The sequence below is a fragment of the Dreissena polymorpha genome, chromosome 7, assembly GCF_020536995.1.
Source record: "Dreissena polymorpha isolate Duluth1 chromosome 7, UMN_Dpol_1.0, whole genome shotgun sequence".
NCBI classification, from domain to species: domain Eukaryota; kingdom Metazoa; phylum Mollusca; class Bivalvia; order Myida; family Dreissenidae; genus Dreissena; species Dreissena polymorpha.
This window is the reverse complement of record NC_068361.1, coordinates 18635787-18651208: the sequence shown is the minus strand read 5'-3', so window position 1 is coordinate 18651208 and position 15422 is coordinate 18635787. Positions and strand designations below refer to the sequence as shown.

The window sequence follows — 15422 nt, the reverse complement described above, 5'->3', positions numbered from 1 at the left end:
AAAACCATCAATATGTCACATTTAAAATTTAAAAAAAAGGAACTTAACTTGTTTTGGAAATTTTCATTCAAATGAACATTTCTGTTATAAACAACTCCACAGCCTTTAGATTCTCTATATCTCATTTATTGAGCATATAAATTTTATTATCACATGCCATACCTTGTTTCCTATGTAATATAACCATTACATATATATTTTTATCTTACACATGTGTAATATACTTTGTAAGCGTTTTCATAGGCTTAGTTTTTGTTTATTGACCAATCGCTCTTTGTTATTATGCTGAAATGACGTTGCAAGTCAAATGACATCACGAAATGTGAACAACATTTGGGTTTTATCATTATGTTTGCCTGAATATTTATTTATTTTGCTCATTTAAAAGCATGTGATAAAACAGATCTGACGCTCATTGCCATATCATACCATATTTGATTAAACTCGTCCAGGAAATTTGTTAGTACCATAAGCTTGCTTAAGGCTCCATTACAAACAAAATTCCTGAATTCGTTTAATAAAATATGGTATGATTATGGCAACTCCAAGTCTCGTGCAAGATCCTATATATGAATGATGCACATGATAGAGCTATGTATTGTAATATATACAGGATTGTTTATTTCTAGAACAAGAAAGCGCTGTATGCAGTTGTCTGTGAAGTGTTGAAGAATGCCCCCATATTGAAGCAGATTACTGGCAAGTGTGAGGGTTTCCTGCGAGACAAGCAACTTAAACATGACGAACACTTGGCCTTGGTGCTGCTGTATGAACACATGCTTGGTGGGGGAGTGCGAGGCAGATTCAAGGTACATAGAGAATTGAGGGCCATTTCAATAGCTTGTCTGCCAGTTGCAATTTAAGCAATTTATTATTTAATATTTTGTCTGCAAACATTGCAATAAAAATTGATTAAAAAAGCGTAAGTTACTTATTTATTTATTTTTGAAAACTGGTCCAGTTTTTTTTTCAGATTTCTTATTGTTCTTAATAATATATTGATTAAATTTAGCATGGCAAAGGCAGTGTACAGAGCCACAAGTGCTTGTATTTCTTTCCTATGTTCATAAGCTGGTATTCATAAGCAACAGTAAATTTCCATTTTTTATGTTATTCATATTTTCCTAAAACCAAATGAAAGCATTCAACATAAAGTTGTGCTTTTAAATGTAACTATGATACAACTATTATAGATCTAACCAGATTTATACATTATATTTGTCATGGATATTTTTAGCTCACCTGAGCACAACATGCTCTTGGTGAGCTATTGTGATCGCCTTTTGTCCGTCGTGCATCGTGCGTCGTCAACATTTACCTTGTTAACACTCTAGAGGCCACATTTATTGTCCAATCTTCATGAAACTTACTCAGAACGTGTGTCCCAATAATATCTTGGACGAGTTCGAAAATGGTTCCTGTTGATTAAAAAACATGGCCGCCAGGGTGCGTGGCAGTTTTCCTTAAATGGCTATAGTAAAACCTTGTTAACACTCTAGAAGTCACATTTATTGTCCGATTTTCATGAAACTTTGTCAGAACATGTGTCCCAATAATATCCTGGACGAGTTTTAAAATGGTTCCGGTTGGTTGAAAAACATGGCCGCCAGGGGGCGTGGCAGTTTTCCTTATATGGCTATAGTAAAACCTTGTTAACACTCTAGAAGTCACATTCTTAGTCCAATCTTCATGAAACTTTGTCAGAACATGTGTGCCAATAATATCTTGGACGAGTTCGAAAATGGTTCCGGTTGGTTGAAAAACATGGCCGCAAGGGGGCGTTGCAGTGTTCCTTATATGGCTATAGTAAAACCTTGTTAACACTCTAGAAGTCACATTTTTAGTCCAATCTTTATGAAACTTGGTCAAAACATGTGTCCCAATAATATCTTGGAAGAGTTCGACAATGGTTTCAGTTGAATGAAAAACTTGGCCGCCATGGGGCGGGGCAGTTTTCCTTATATGGCTTTACTGTATGGTAAAACCTTGTTAACACTCTAGAAGTCACATTTGTGGTCCAATGCTCATGAAACTTGGTCAGAATATTTGAACTAATAATAACTGGGCTAAGTTCAAAAATGGTTGAGATCAGTTAAAAAACATGGCCGCAAGGGGGCGTGGCATTTTTCCTTAAATGGCTATTTACTACAAAACCTTGTTAACTCTCTAGAAGTCACATTTATTATCTAATCTTTATGAAACTTGATTGTTCTAACAATAGCTTGAGTGAGTTTGAAAATGGTTATGGTTTGTTGAAAAACATGGTCGCCAGGGGGGCAGCTGTCCTTATATGGCTTTAGTGAAAACTTGTTGACACTATATTAGCCACATTTATTGGCCAATCTTCATGAAACTTGGTCAGAACATTTGTCCCAATGAAATTTTGCCAGAGATTGAAGCTGGGTCATATGAGCTCAAAATCTTGGTCACAAGGTCAAATATAAAAAAGTCACTTTTTTGGTCCAAAATAATCTTCATGAATCAGCTTGCATTTTTTTCAGAATAGTCTAGTTCCTTTGGCTCTCAGGTGAGCGCCTTAGGGCCTGATGGCCCTCTTGTTTGACTTGCATGTCTGTGTGTAAGCATACACTTGTAATGTTAATTCTCAGTTTGATGACTTAATTGCTTGTCAAAAAAAAGGTTGCATGACTTGGCTGCATCACGCAGTGTGGTTGAATGACTTTGCATGTACGCAGTGTTCTTCAGAAGTATTGTTAGCCAGCAACTTTACAGGTTACTTACAATCTTGGCCCCCAAATTATAAATTAAAAAATGCCTGTTTTAGTTCTCAGTTGTTGACTACTTCAAAAATATGCCTAGCTACTCAATTGTTTATTGAAAACTCTAACATAAGGTGACCGTTGATGTTGAAATTCAGGTGATTATTATCTCAAACAGCTCTTAACAAACACACAACCTGAAGGTAATGTACATGTAAATATAATTGATTATAGACAGATCAGGATTTAACCTTGCTATTTTAATGGGAGTCTAGAAAGCAAAAGTTTGCAAGAAAACATGTTTCAAAGTTCTTTTTTCTTAATGTTTCAAAGTAATTCAAGGTTTTCATATAACAATACATAAAGTAGGCCAAACTCCCAAGTGGACTAAGTAAGCATACAGTTAATCAAACCGCATTATACAAATGAATAGTTGAGTTGAACCCTGTTAGAGGGAGGCATTTTCCTGAGCTGAGATGGTTTTTATGCCCCAGGTAGGGTGGCATATAGCAGTTGAACTGTCAGTCCGTCTGTCTGTCTGTGTGTCCGTCCGAAAACTTTAACATTGGCCATAACTGTTGCAATATTGAAGATAGCAACTTGATATTTGGCATGCATGTGTATCGCATGAAGCTGCACATTTTGAGTGTTGAAAGGTCAAGGTCATCCTTCAAGGTCAAATGTCACAAAACTAAATCCAAGGGAAGTAACAAGCTTTTATGGGAGATAATTTCTATTATATATCATTTGGCAGGTACAGATCAATTTCAAAAGGGAAGTAATATTTTTTTAAAGGATATAATAAAAAACAAATTTTAAGGTCAAGGTCATCCTTCAAGGTCAAAAGTCAAAAAATACAATCCAAGGGAAGTAATTAGCTATAAAAGGGAGATAATTTCTAAACGTGCCAAATTATATATTGAAATTTTATTTTAAAGCAGCGCAATAGTAGGCATTGCGTTTCTGACGAACACATTTCTTGTTACCCCTACTTTTATATTCAAGTGTGATGACTTTGTAATATTGCTTATGGTTTTAATATTTTTGACATTAGTGGAAGGGTCTATTTTTCTGCTGCAGAAAATTTAAATGAGCTTATTCATGATTTGAGTGCTGGCATGGGGCTTGTTAAATTTCAGTGACTGTTTTTAGCTCACCTGAGCACAACGTGCTCATGGTGAGCTTTTGTGATCGCCTATTGTCCGTCGTCCGTTGTCCATTGTGCCGCGTCAACATTAACCTTGTTAACTCTCTAGAGGCCACAGTTATTGTCCAATCTTCATGAAATTTGGTCAGAAGATTGGTCTCAATGATATCTTTGATGAGTTTTAAAATGGTTACGTTTGCTTGAAAAACATGGCAGCCGTGGAAGGGGCATTTTTCTTATATGGCTATAAATGGTTATAGTAAAATCTTGATAACACTCTAGAGGCCACATTTATTGTCTGATCTTCATGAAACTTGGTCAGAAGATTCATCCCAATAATATCTTGGACGAGTTCCAAATTAATGCCGGTTGGTTGAAAAACATGGCCGCCAGGGGGCGGGGCATTTTTCCTTATATGGCTATAGTTAAACCTTGTAAACACTCTAGAGGCCACATTTATTTTCCGATCTTCATGAAAGTTGCTCAAAAGATTTGTCCCAATAACATCTTGGATGAGTTAAAAAATGGTAACCTTTGCTTGAAAAACATGGCTGCCAAGGGGCTGGGCAATTTTTCCTTATATGGCTATAGTAAAATCTTCTGAACACTCTAAAGGCCACATTTATTGTCCAATCTTCATGAAACTTGGTCAGAAGATTCATACCAATAATATCTTGGACTAGTTCGAAAATGATGCCGGTTGGTTGAAAAATATGACTGTCAAGGGTTGGGGCATTTTTCCTTACATGGCTATAATCAAACCTTGTTAACACTCTAGAGGCCACATTTATTTTCCGATCTTCATGAAACTTTGTCAGAAGATTTGTCCCAATAATATCTCGGATGAGTTCAAAAAATTGTTTTGGTTTCTTCAAAAACATGGCCACCAGGGGGCAGGGCATTTTTCATTATAAGGCTATACATGGCTTTTGTAAAACCTTGTTAACACTTTAGAGGCCACATTTATGGTCCAATCTTCATGAAACTTGGTCAGAAGATTCATCCTAATAATATCTTGGACGAGTTCAAAAATGATGCCGGTTGGTTGAAAAACATGGCCACCACGGGGTTGGGGCATTTTTTTCTTATATGGCTATTGTTAAACCTTGTTAACACTCTAGAGGTCACATTTATTTTCTGCTCATCATGAAACTTAGTCAGAAATGTTTTCCCATTGATATCTTGGATGAGTTCGAAAATGGGTTTGATTGCTTTAAAAACATGGCCACCAGGAGCGGGGCATTTTTCCTTATATGGCTATACATGTATATGGCTATAGTAAAACCTTGTTAACACTCTCGAGGCCACATTTATTGTCAAATCTTCATGAAATTTGGTCAGAAGATTGGTCTTAATGATATCTTGGATGAGTTAGAAAAAAATTATGTTTGCTTGAAAAACATGGCTTCCAAGGGGCGGGGCATTTTTCCTTTTTCCTTATATGGCTACTGTCCGATCTTCTTGAAACTTGGTCAGAAGATTCATCCACATAATATCTTGGACGGGTTCAAAAATGATGCAGGTTGGTTGAAAAACATGGCTGCCAGGGGGCGGGGCATTTTTCCTTATATGGCTATAGTAAAACCTTGTTAACACTCTAGAGGCCACATTTATTTTCCGATCTTCATGAAACTTGGCCAGAAGATTTGTGGCGTGTAAAAGGACCCATTTTCAATATATGACCTCAAAATTCCCAATTGAAGATTTCCAAAATAAACCAATTTTGTTATGCCCCCGGATCGAAAGATCGGGGGTATATTGTTTTTGGCCTGTCTGTCTGTCATTCATTCATTGTGTGTGTCCCAAAACTTTAACCTTGGTTAAAGTTTGATAACTTTTGCAATATTGAAGATAGCAACTTGATATTTGGCATGCATGTGTATCTCATGGAGCTGCATATTTTGAGTTGTGAAAGGTCAAGGTCATTCTTCAAGGTCAAAGATCAAATCTATGGCTTCAAAGCGGCACAATAGGGGGTGTTGTGTTTTTGACAAACACATCTCTTGTTAAGTTTCAACATTCAGTTCATCTCCGATTAAGCTCTTAAAGTTAAACCTTATTAAATGTATTCTCAATTTTAAAGCATTTGTTAGCCCAAAACACAACACTTATTTCCCAATTTACGCCGGAAAGACCCAATTTAACCAAATCCAAACGGACCCGGCCCCATTCCCAAAATGGTAAAAACAAACAACTGAGAAGGTCTCCTACACTTGACTCATGTTGAAAAAAAATTGTGACGCTTTGATAGATTTGGAACCAAGATTCAAACAAACCGTATAAAAATTTAGAGGTACTGAAGTACAGATTTATTGATTGTGCATACTAGTTTGATTCACTGCAAATGTTTCTTAGCATTTTAGTAAAACACTGCAAAATAACACAATTTCTATTGAATAAAATATATTTTTGACTTCACCTTCTGGTAACATTTCCATCAAAATGATGCAAGGCTTATAATTTGCATGAGTCAATAGGTGAGAAAAAAATGCAAAACACTTGCATAGAAAAACAGGATTCTGCTTCGACTGAAATCCATGATTGTCATATTAGTTGTTAAAATAGGTAAAGACTTACCTCATGTCTTAACTATGTTACTCATAATGATGTATTACATCATGTTTGTTTCAGCCCACAGGCCTGAAATATATATCAGACAGCATTATTTCAGGCAGATATCAATAATATAGTGGTATGGTTAAATAATTTATTACGTCATGTTTGTTTCAGCCCACAGTGTCTGCGTGAGATTCTTCAGCCCTAGACTGTTATAGAGGACCCCCACATCCCCAATGTATTGATGTTCCCACCTGGCACTGACCTGCACACACAGCCATTATACAGACTGTTATAGAGGACCCCCACATCCGCAATGTATTGATGTTCCCACCTGGCACTGACCTGCACATACAGCCATTATACATGAGTGGCTCTATAATTCTGCAGGATAAGGTTAGAACATCAGCTTAAAACCATAACCACTGATATACACATGTTAACCCCTAACCACTTATATTACGCATTTTAACTCTTTACCACTTTTAAACACATTTTAATCCTTAACTACATATATACGCACTTTAACTCTTTACCACTTTTAAACACATTTGAATTCTTAACTACATATATACGCACTTTAACTCTTTACTACTTTTAAACACATTTGAATCCATAACTACATATATACGCATTTTAACCCTTTACAACTTATATACACATTTTTACACTTTACCACTTATATACACATTTTAACCCTTTACCACTTATATATACATTTTAACCCTTTACCACTTATATACACATTTTAACCCTTTACCACTTATATACACATTTTAACCCTTTACCACTTAAATACACATTTAACCCTTTACCACTTATATACACATTTTAACCCTTTACCACTTGTATGCACATTTTAACCCTTTACCACTTATATACACATTTTAACCCTTTACCACTTATATACACATTTTAACCCTTTACCACTTATATACACATTTAACCCTTTACCACTTATATACACATTTTAACCCTTTACCACTTAAATACACATTTAACCCTTTACCACTTATATACACATTTTAACCCTTTACCACTTGTATGCACATTTTAACCATTTACCACTTATATACACATTTTAACCCTTTACCACTTATATACACATTTTAACCCTTTACCACTTATATACACATTTAACCCTTACCACTTATATACACATTTTAACCCTTTACCACTTATATACACATTTTAACCCTTTACCACTTATATACACATTTTAACCCTTTACCACTTATATACACATGTTAACCCTTTACCACTTATGTACACATTTAACCCTTTACCACTTATGTACACATTTTAACCCTTTACCACTTATATACACATTTTAACCCTTTACCACTTATATACACATTTAACCCTTTACCACTTATATACACATTTAACCCTTTACCACTTATATACACATTTTAACCCTTTACCACTTATATACACATGTTAACCCTTTACCACTTATATACACATTTTAACCCTTTACCACTTATATACACATTTTAACCCTTTACCACTTATATACACATTTAACCCTTTACCACTTATATACACATTTTAACCCTTTACCACTTATATACACATTTAACCCTTAACCACTTGTGTTCTCATTTTGACACTTGTGTAGCCCCTTTGAAAAGCAATTTAATTAAAGTGCTTTTTCTTACTAGATTCAAGTTTTCAAGGCTTCATTTCCAACCCTATGATATTGATGAGCAGCAAGCACCATAAAACCTGAACAGCCTGGTTTCATATAGCCATCTTTACTTTGGTTTTAAGCAGGGAAGGATTACTGAGATTTAAAACTCTGGGTCAGGTGTCCGGTTTGGAACTTATTTAAAGTGGTTTAAAGCCGGCCGAGTTGATATTTCTCACAACAATTTGGTTTTCTCAACTGACCAGAATTGATCAATATTCGTAAGATACATTCTAAAGCTTAACTCTCCCATACTGATTTTTGCAAAAATTGTGCCAAAAAAATGCCAAAAGCATCAAAGATACGAAACTTAATCATGTACATAACGGAATCCTCAAGACTATTATTAACCTGTGACGTATACACGCCTTGGGTCACGTGAGCGCCAATTTCACGTGATTTCCACTTCGTCGCTTTTCAAAACAAAGAACAACTACTAAACCACAGGTGCTGGGCGCGTGGCCAAATCAATTAAACACTATCAATATGTCATAAAACAACATTTTCATCATTTTGACAAAAAAAAAGATATATTATTTATAAACAAGGTAGGTTTCTCTTGACACAGGAAAATCACCTACATACAACTATCGAAATATCACAGCTATGGAACATAATCCACAATCGTACAATTAACAAATACGAGAGTATTAACTTACAACACAGGTTTGTCCTTTTGTTTGCGTTATTACGTCGAAATCGTGGTAAATCGGGAATTTTTTATCGGTAATTTTTAGTCCAGCTCCATGTCGATCAGACGCACACGTTAATACGATTCTCAGTTTCAGATATTCGGTAACTCTGAGGCGCGAAACCAATAGTTGGATAAATAGTGTAAGGTGAAGGACATATCATCGTACACGATTGAAATAAACATTCAAACATAACGATTATATTAGTGTTTGGAGTGGGCAAAAGACAAATCTGTGTTGTTAGTTGATAAAGTCGTATTTGTTTATTGTACTTATGCGGTAATTTCGATACTTTTACTCTTGATAAAATCGGCACTGAACGTTTGGTCAGACAAGAGCCAACCTTAAATCATTTCTACGAGTTCGAGAAGTGTTTGCTTGTAGTTTATATTGGCAAGTAGCCGTTTGGGGTCATTGTTTTTCACAATGCAACCTTTCTCACTTTTTTTGTCAAAATGATGAAAAATGTTGTTTTATGACATATTGATAGTGTTTAAGTGACTTAGCCATGCGCCCAACTCCTGTGCTCCGATTATGTGCATTTATTTTCATGCTTCAGTCCATGCCTCGAGCGAATCACGTGGTTTTACATGTGACCCGCGCGTGTTTAAATATAGATCATTTCTGTCCATGGACAGAAATTGAAAAGCCCTATCTTTGTACTGATTTTGGGCATTTCTTGACCGATTTTGACCAAATCTTTTGCTCATCTGACATAAATATGTTCACATTTTGACTCATAATCACTTTTTGCGACACATAACACAAATGAGAAAATATACCAACATCAACTCGGCTGGCTTTAAATCTCCAATGATTTGCATAAACTATTCCAAGTTGATGGGCAGTTTTATTCCTTTGTTTCTTTTGTTGTATTTGTGTTACAAGGGACAGTTCTTTGTGTCTCTCCTGGAGACTTCCTGTGATTTTTATTAGCTCCACTGGCCAGAGGCCAGCGGGGCTGATGTCATGGTCCTGTGTCCGTCGTGTGTGCGTGTGTCCGTGCATGCGTGCGTTAACTTTTCCTTAAAACATATTCTACTCCTAAACTACTGTTCCAATTCTGATGAAATTTCACAGGAATGTTCCTGGGTTGAACCTCTTTCAAATTTGTTCAAATTATGCCCCTGGGGTCAAATTTGACCCTGCCGCGGGGGTCACAAAAAATGAAAATTTGCTTATATAAGGCCTATTTTATGAAAACTTTAAAAATCATCTCCTCCATAACTATTGGGTCTAGGGCTATCAAATTTGGTATGTAGAGACATCTACTAGTCCTCTTCCAAATTTCTTAAAATTATGCCCCTTGGGCGAAATTTGACCCTGCCCCGGGGGTCACAAAATTGAACATATGCTTATATAAGGCCTATTTTGTAAAAACTTTAAAAATCATCTTGTCCATAACCATTGGGCCTAGGGCTATCAAATTTGGTATGTAGAGACATTTATTAGTCCTCTACCAAATTTCTTCAAATTATGCCCCTCGGGTCAAATTTGACCCTGCCCCGGGAGTCACAAAATTGAACATTATAATGCTTATATAAGGCCTATTTTGTGAAAACTTTAAAAATCATCTCGTTCATAACCATTGGGCCTATAACATTTGGTATGTAGAGACATCTAATAGTCCTCTACTCAATTTCTACAAATAATGCCCCTGGGGTCAAATTTTACCCTGCCCCGGGGGTCACAAAATTGAACATATGCTTATATAAGGCCTATTTTGTGAAAACTTTAAAAATCATCTTGTCCATAACCATTGGGCCTAGGGATATCAAATTTGGTATGTAGAGACATCAAATAGTCCTCTACTAAATTTCTTCAAATTATGCCCCTGGGGTCAAATTTGACTCTGCCCCGGGGGTCACAACATTGAACATATGCTTATATTAGGCCTATTTGTGAAAACTTTAAAAATCTACTTGTCCATAACTGTATGGCATAGGGCTACCAAATTTGGTATGTAGTGACATGTAATAGTTCTCTTCTTAGTTTGTTCAAATTATGCCCTTGGGGTCAAATTTGAAACTGCCCCGGGGGTCACAAAATTGAACATATGCTTATAAAGGTCTTATTTTTGAAAACTTTACAAATCTACTTGTCCATAAACATTGGGCCTAGGGCTACCAAATTTGGTATGTAGTGACATCTTATAGTCCTTTACCAAGTTTGTTCAAATTATCCCCCTGGGGTGGGTCACCCTGCCCCTGAGGGTCACAAAATTGAACATATGCTTATATAAGGCCTATTGTGGGAAAACTTTAAAAATCTTTTTGTCCATAACAGTATGGCATAGGCTTTCTAAATTTAGTATGTAGTGACATGTAATAGTTCTCTTCTTAGTTTGTTCAAATTATTATGCCCCTGGGGTGAAATTTGAAACTGCCCCGGGGTCACAAAATTGAATATATGCTTATAAAGGGCTTATTTTGTGAAAACTTTAAAAATCTCTTGTCCATAACCATTGCGTCTAGGGCTACCAAATTTGGTATGTAGTAACATCTTTTAGTCCTCTACCAAGTTTGTTCAAATTATGCCCCTGGGGTCATATTTGACCCTGCCCTGGGGGTCACAAAATTGAACATAATCTTAAATGGAATCTATTTTGTGAAAACTTTAAAAAATCTTCTTGTCCATAAACATTGGGACTAGGGCTACCAAATTTGGTATGTAGTGAAATCTTATAGTTCTCTACCAAGTTTGTTCAAATTATGCCCCTGGGGTCAAATTTGACCCTGCCCCGGGGGATCACAAAACTGAACATATGCAAATATCAGGCCTATTTTGTGAAAACTTAAAAAAAATCTTGTCCATAACCATCCGGCCTCGGGCTAACTTATTTGGTATGTAGTGACATCTAATAGTCATCTACCAATTTTTTTAAAAATTTTATCCCTGGGGTCAAATTTGAACCTGCCCCGGAGGTCACAAAATTGAACATATGCTTACATAATGCCTTTTTTGCCTAGGGCTACACAATTTGGTATGCAGTGACATTGTATAGTCCTCCACTTAGTTTGTTCAAATTATGCCCCAGCAGTCAAATTTGACGCTGCCCTGGGGGCCACAAAATGGATAATATGCTTATATAGTGCCTATTTTGTGAAATTTTTACAAATCTACTCGTCCTTAACCATAAGGCATAGGGCTAAAATTTTGTATGTAGTGAAATCTTATAGTTCTCTACCAAGTTTGTTCAAATTATGCCCCTTGGGTCAAATTTGACCCTGCCCGAGAGGTCACAAAACTGGACATACACTTATATTGGGCCTATTTTGTAAAAACATTAAAAATTTCTTGTCAATAACCATTGGGCCTAGGGCTACCAAATTTGGTATGTAGTGACATCCAATAAACCTCTACCAAATTTGTTCAAATAATGCCTCTGGGGTCAACTTTGACCCTGCCCTGGGGGGGTCACAAAATTGAATAAACACTTATCAAGCGCCTATTTTGTGAAATCTTTAAAAATCTTCTTGTCAAAAACCTTTCAGACTATGGCTACCAAATTTGGTATGCAGTAACATCTTATAGTCCTCTACCAAGTTTGTTCAAATTATGCCCTTTGGGTCAAATTTGACCCTGACCTGCGGTTCACAAAATTGAACATTATATACGCTTATATCTTGCTTATTTTGTGAAAACTTTAAAAATATTCTTGTCCTTAACTCTAGGACCTAGGACTACCATATTTGGTATGTACATGTAAGGAGATATAGTAGTCATCTACAAAGTTTGCTCAACTTATGCCCCTGGGGTTAAATTTGACCAAGCACAGGGGTCACAAAAGTGTACATGTGCTTAAATAGGCATATATTTAAGTATTTGCACATGCAGAGAATATTTGTTTCAGCCTTTTTTCAGCAGTGGAGCGATACAGGGCCATCATGGCCCTCATGTTTATAAAAGGTTGAAAGTTTCATCCCTGATTACATGTAGCCTTGGTAGATTGCTAATCCGAGACACACTTTGTTCACACTTATTAAACCCAGTTTAAACCAGTTTTCCAAAAAGTGACTTATAATATTAAATGGCCCCACGATATTTTGAGATTCCTTTGCTGATGCAGTTTGAAGTCTATACATATGCATGCCATTGTCTTATTCTACATTTAAATGGCTATTTCTTTTGTTTAACTGTGGTATCTTGTTCAATAACTAATGAGATATTTTGAATGTTGGCATTCCTAAAAAACTGTAAAAGTTGAACTTTTTTTAGCTGAATAAGGCAAGCGGTTATTAATTTGCTTTCATTTAAGCAGAAATGTCATGTAAAATCAATGTTAAAGGTATAACAAATATATGTTAGTACTTCTTCTTTATTTCAATTAACAAGTTAAGTCATTTAAATACAGTACTAGTAGCTTAACAGGTAACTTAATTTATAACTTTTTTGTGTCCCTAATTTATTGACCAAAAATCAGATTAGCTTCACTGGTTAATAATTAATATACCAAATATCAGATAAGCAAATCTTGTTTACACTGTAGGCTAGCTGTTTTCCTGCCCATGTGCTATCCCCACTCCCTGGCTCCATGTTGATAGACTGCTGTGCTGCCCCGGGCAACAAAACCACACACCTGGCAGCCATACTAAACAACAAAGGGTGAGAAGATATTCATATCAATAAACATCAGTAAAGTCATGCTAAACAAATATGTGTGGGAATATATTTATCTTTATTAGCATTCTAATTTTTTAAGCATTGAATTAACCAAGGACTTAAACATTGCAATAGTTAAAAGTATCTGAATGTAGATTGAGAAATTGATATATATATATATATATATATATATATTTTAGCTACATAATTACATGTACTCTAAATCAAAATATATATATTTAAATAAATTAATCCATAAAAAATTAGTGTTCTTTATAGCAATAGCAGTAGCAAAAATTGCACTGCTAAATTTGGTATGGCAGGCCTTGAAGAATCCGCTCGACCGTCGCACATGCGAGTGAAGTTGATGGTCGGGCGAGAAAAGTTTGTTCAATACTCGACCGACCGGGCGAGTGCTGTTTTTCGAGTTGAGAACAAGGGCTGTTTGTAAAACATGCATGCCCCCCATATGGGCTGTCAGTTGTAGTGGCAGCCATTGTGTGATTACGTTTTTTGTCACTGTGACTTTGACCTAGTGACATGAAAATCAATAGGGGCCATCTGCCAGTCATGATCAATGTACCTATGAAGTTTCATGATCCTAGACGTAAGAATTCCTGAGTTATCATCCGGTAACTATTTTACTCTTTTGAGTCACTGTGACCTTTGACCTAGTGACCTGAAAATCAATAGGGGTCATCTGCCAGTCATGATCAATGTCCCTATGAAGTTTCATGATCCTAGGCACAAGCATTCTTGAGTTATTATCCGGAAATCATTTTTCTGTTTCAAGACACTGTGACCTTGACCTCTGACCTAGTGACCTGAAAATCAATAGGGTTCATCTGCCAGTCATGATCAATAAATCTATGAAGTTTCATGAACCTTGTCGTAGATGTTCTTGAGTTATCATCCGGAATCATCTGGTGGGGAGGGAGACCCAGGACACCATACATAATATAATCTGCAAATGTGATCCTAAACTGCATCCAAGAACGAGTCACTGTGACCTTGACCTTTGACCTAGTGACCTCAAAATCAATAGGGGTCATCTGCCAGTCATGATCAATGTACCTATGAACTTTCATGATCCTAGGCCTAAGCATTCTTGAGTTATCATCCAGAAACCATCTGGTGGACTGACAGACCGACCGACCTACCTACCGACTTACCGACATGTGCAAAACAATATACCCCCTCTTCTTCGAAGGGGGGCATAAATATTAATTCAGTTCCAGAACGCCTGCCACATGGATAGAAATTGCAACAATTTTTCGAACGAACAAAAATTAGGTTTAGTACACAAAGAAACTGCACTTTCGTTTTGACAATAAAAAATGACGTCACGGGCACAGTACAAATAATTCTAGAAATCGACTGCGCTCTTTTCGTAGGTGTCAGTGCTCTTAGCTAATTGATTAAAAGTGAAAAAGCAGATAATTAAATATTTTGGTCATGCTGTGAAGAATAAAATTTCATTTTAATGTAAATATTACCAAAAAAAAATACATAACTGGTTAATTATGATACTTCCTATATTTAATTAAATATAAAGAGAAACAAAAAATATTAATAAACAGAATAATTTGTGATCAGAAGCCATAGCCAAAATTTACCATATTGTAATCATTTGTCAATCAAGCGTTACAGTCTTACGGTAAAAGTTCGTCTGAAATATTCAAACTCAGCATGAAAAGGGGTTCTTTTAAAAAAAAATAGCTGCAAGTGAAGGAGACAGGGAACAGAAAAAAAGGTCACGAAAACGAGAAGCGGAAAGTAATGAGAAAAGGAAACAGGAGCAGAAAACGTAAGGAAAGCAATAAAAATCCATCAGATAATGTAGTCAATTTGTTTGCAGTTTATTGTCACTATGTTACGTAGGTAAAAAGGTTGACCATAACTCTAACTATAATTTTTTTTTTTGATGCAGGGCGAGTAATTAAAGTGAAGGGCGAGTGGATTGTCAGGCCAACTCGCCCTGCAGGGCAAGTGGCTCTGGAAAAATTCTTCAAGGC

General features: G+C 36.1%; 3 protein-coding genes and 1 long non-coding RNA gene across 9 annotated transcripts in view; 2 read left to right on the top strand and 2 right to left on the bottom strand.

Annotated features, from left to right (window-relative positions):
- LOC127837785 (uncharacterized) overlaps positions 1 to 15422 on the bottom strand; it is a 605533-nt gene that overhangs the window by 430506 nt on the left and 159605 nt on the right. The gene's annotated exons all lie outside the window — the stretch shown is intronic.
- LOC127837806 (solute carrier family 49 member 4 homolog) overlaps positions 1 to 15422 on the top strand; it is a 583680-nt gene that overhangs the window by 443209 nt on the left and 125049 nt on the right. The gene's annotated exons all lie outside the window — the stretch shown is intronic.
- The window catches only part of LOC127837799 (G-protein-signaling modulator 2-like), a 616832-nt gene that overhangs the window by 496765 nt on the left and 104645 nt on the right, over positions 1 to 15422 (bottom strand). The gene's annotated exons all lie outside the window — the stretch shown is intronic.
- Positions 6700 to 15324, top strand: LOC127837838 (uncharacterized). The gene is made up of 3 exons (XR_008029499.1): positions 6700 to 6819; positions 13295 to 13410; positions 15127 to 15324. It is a non-coding gene; the product is annotated as an uncharacterized LOC127837838 (long non-coding RNA).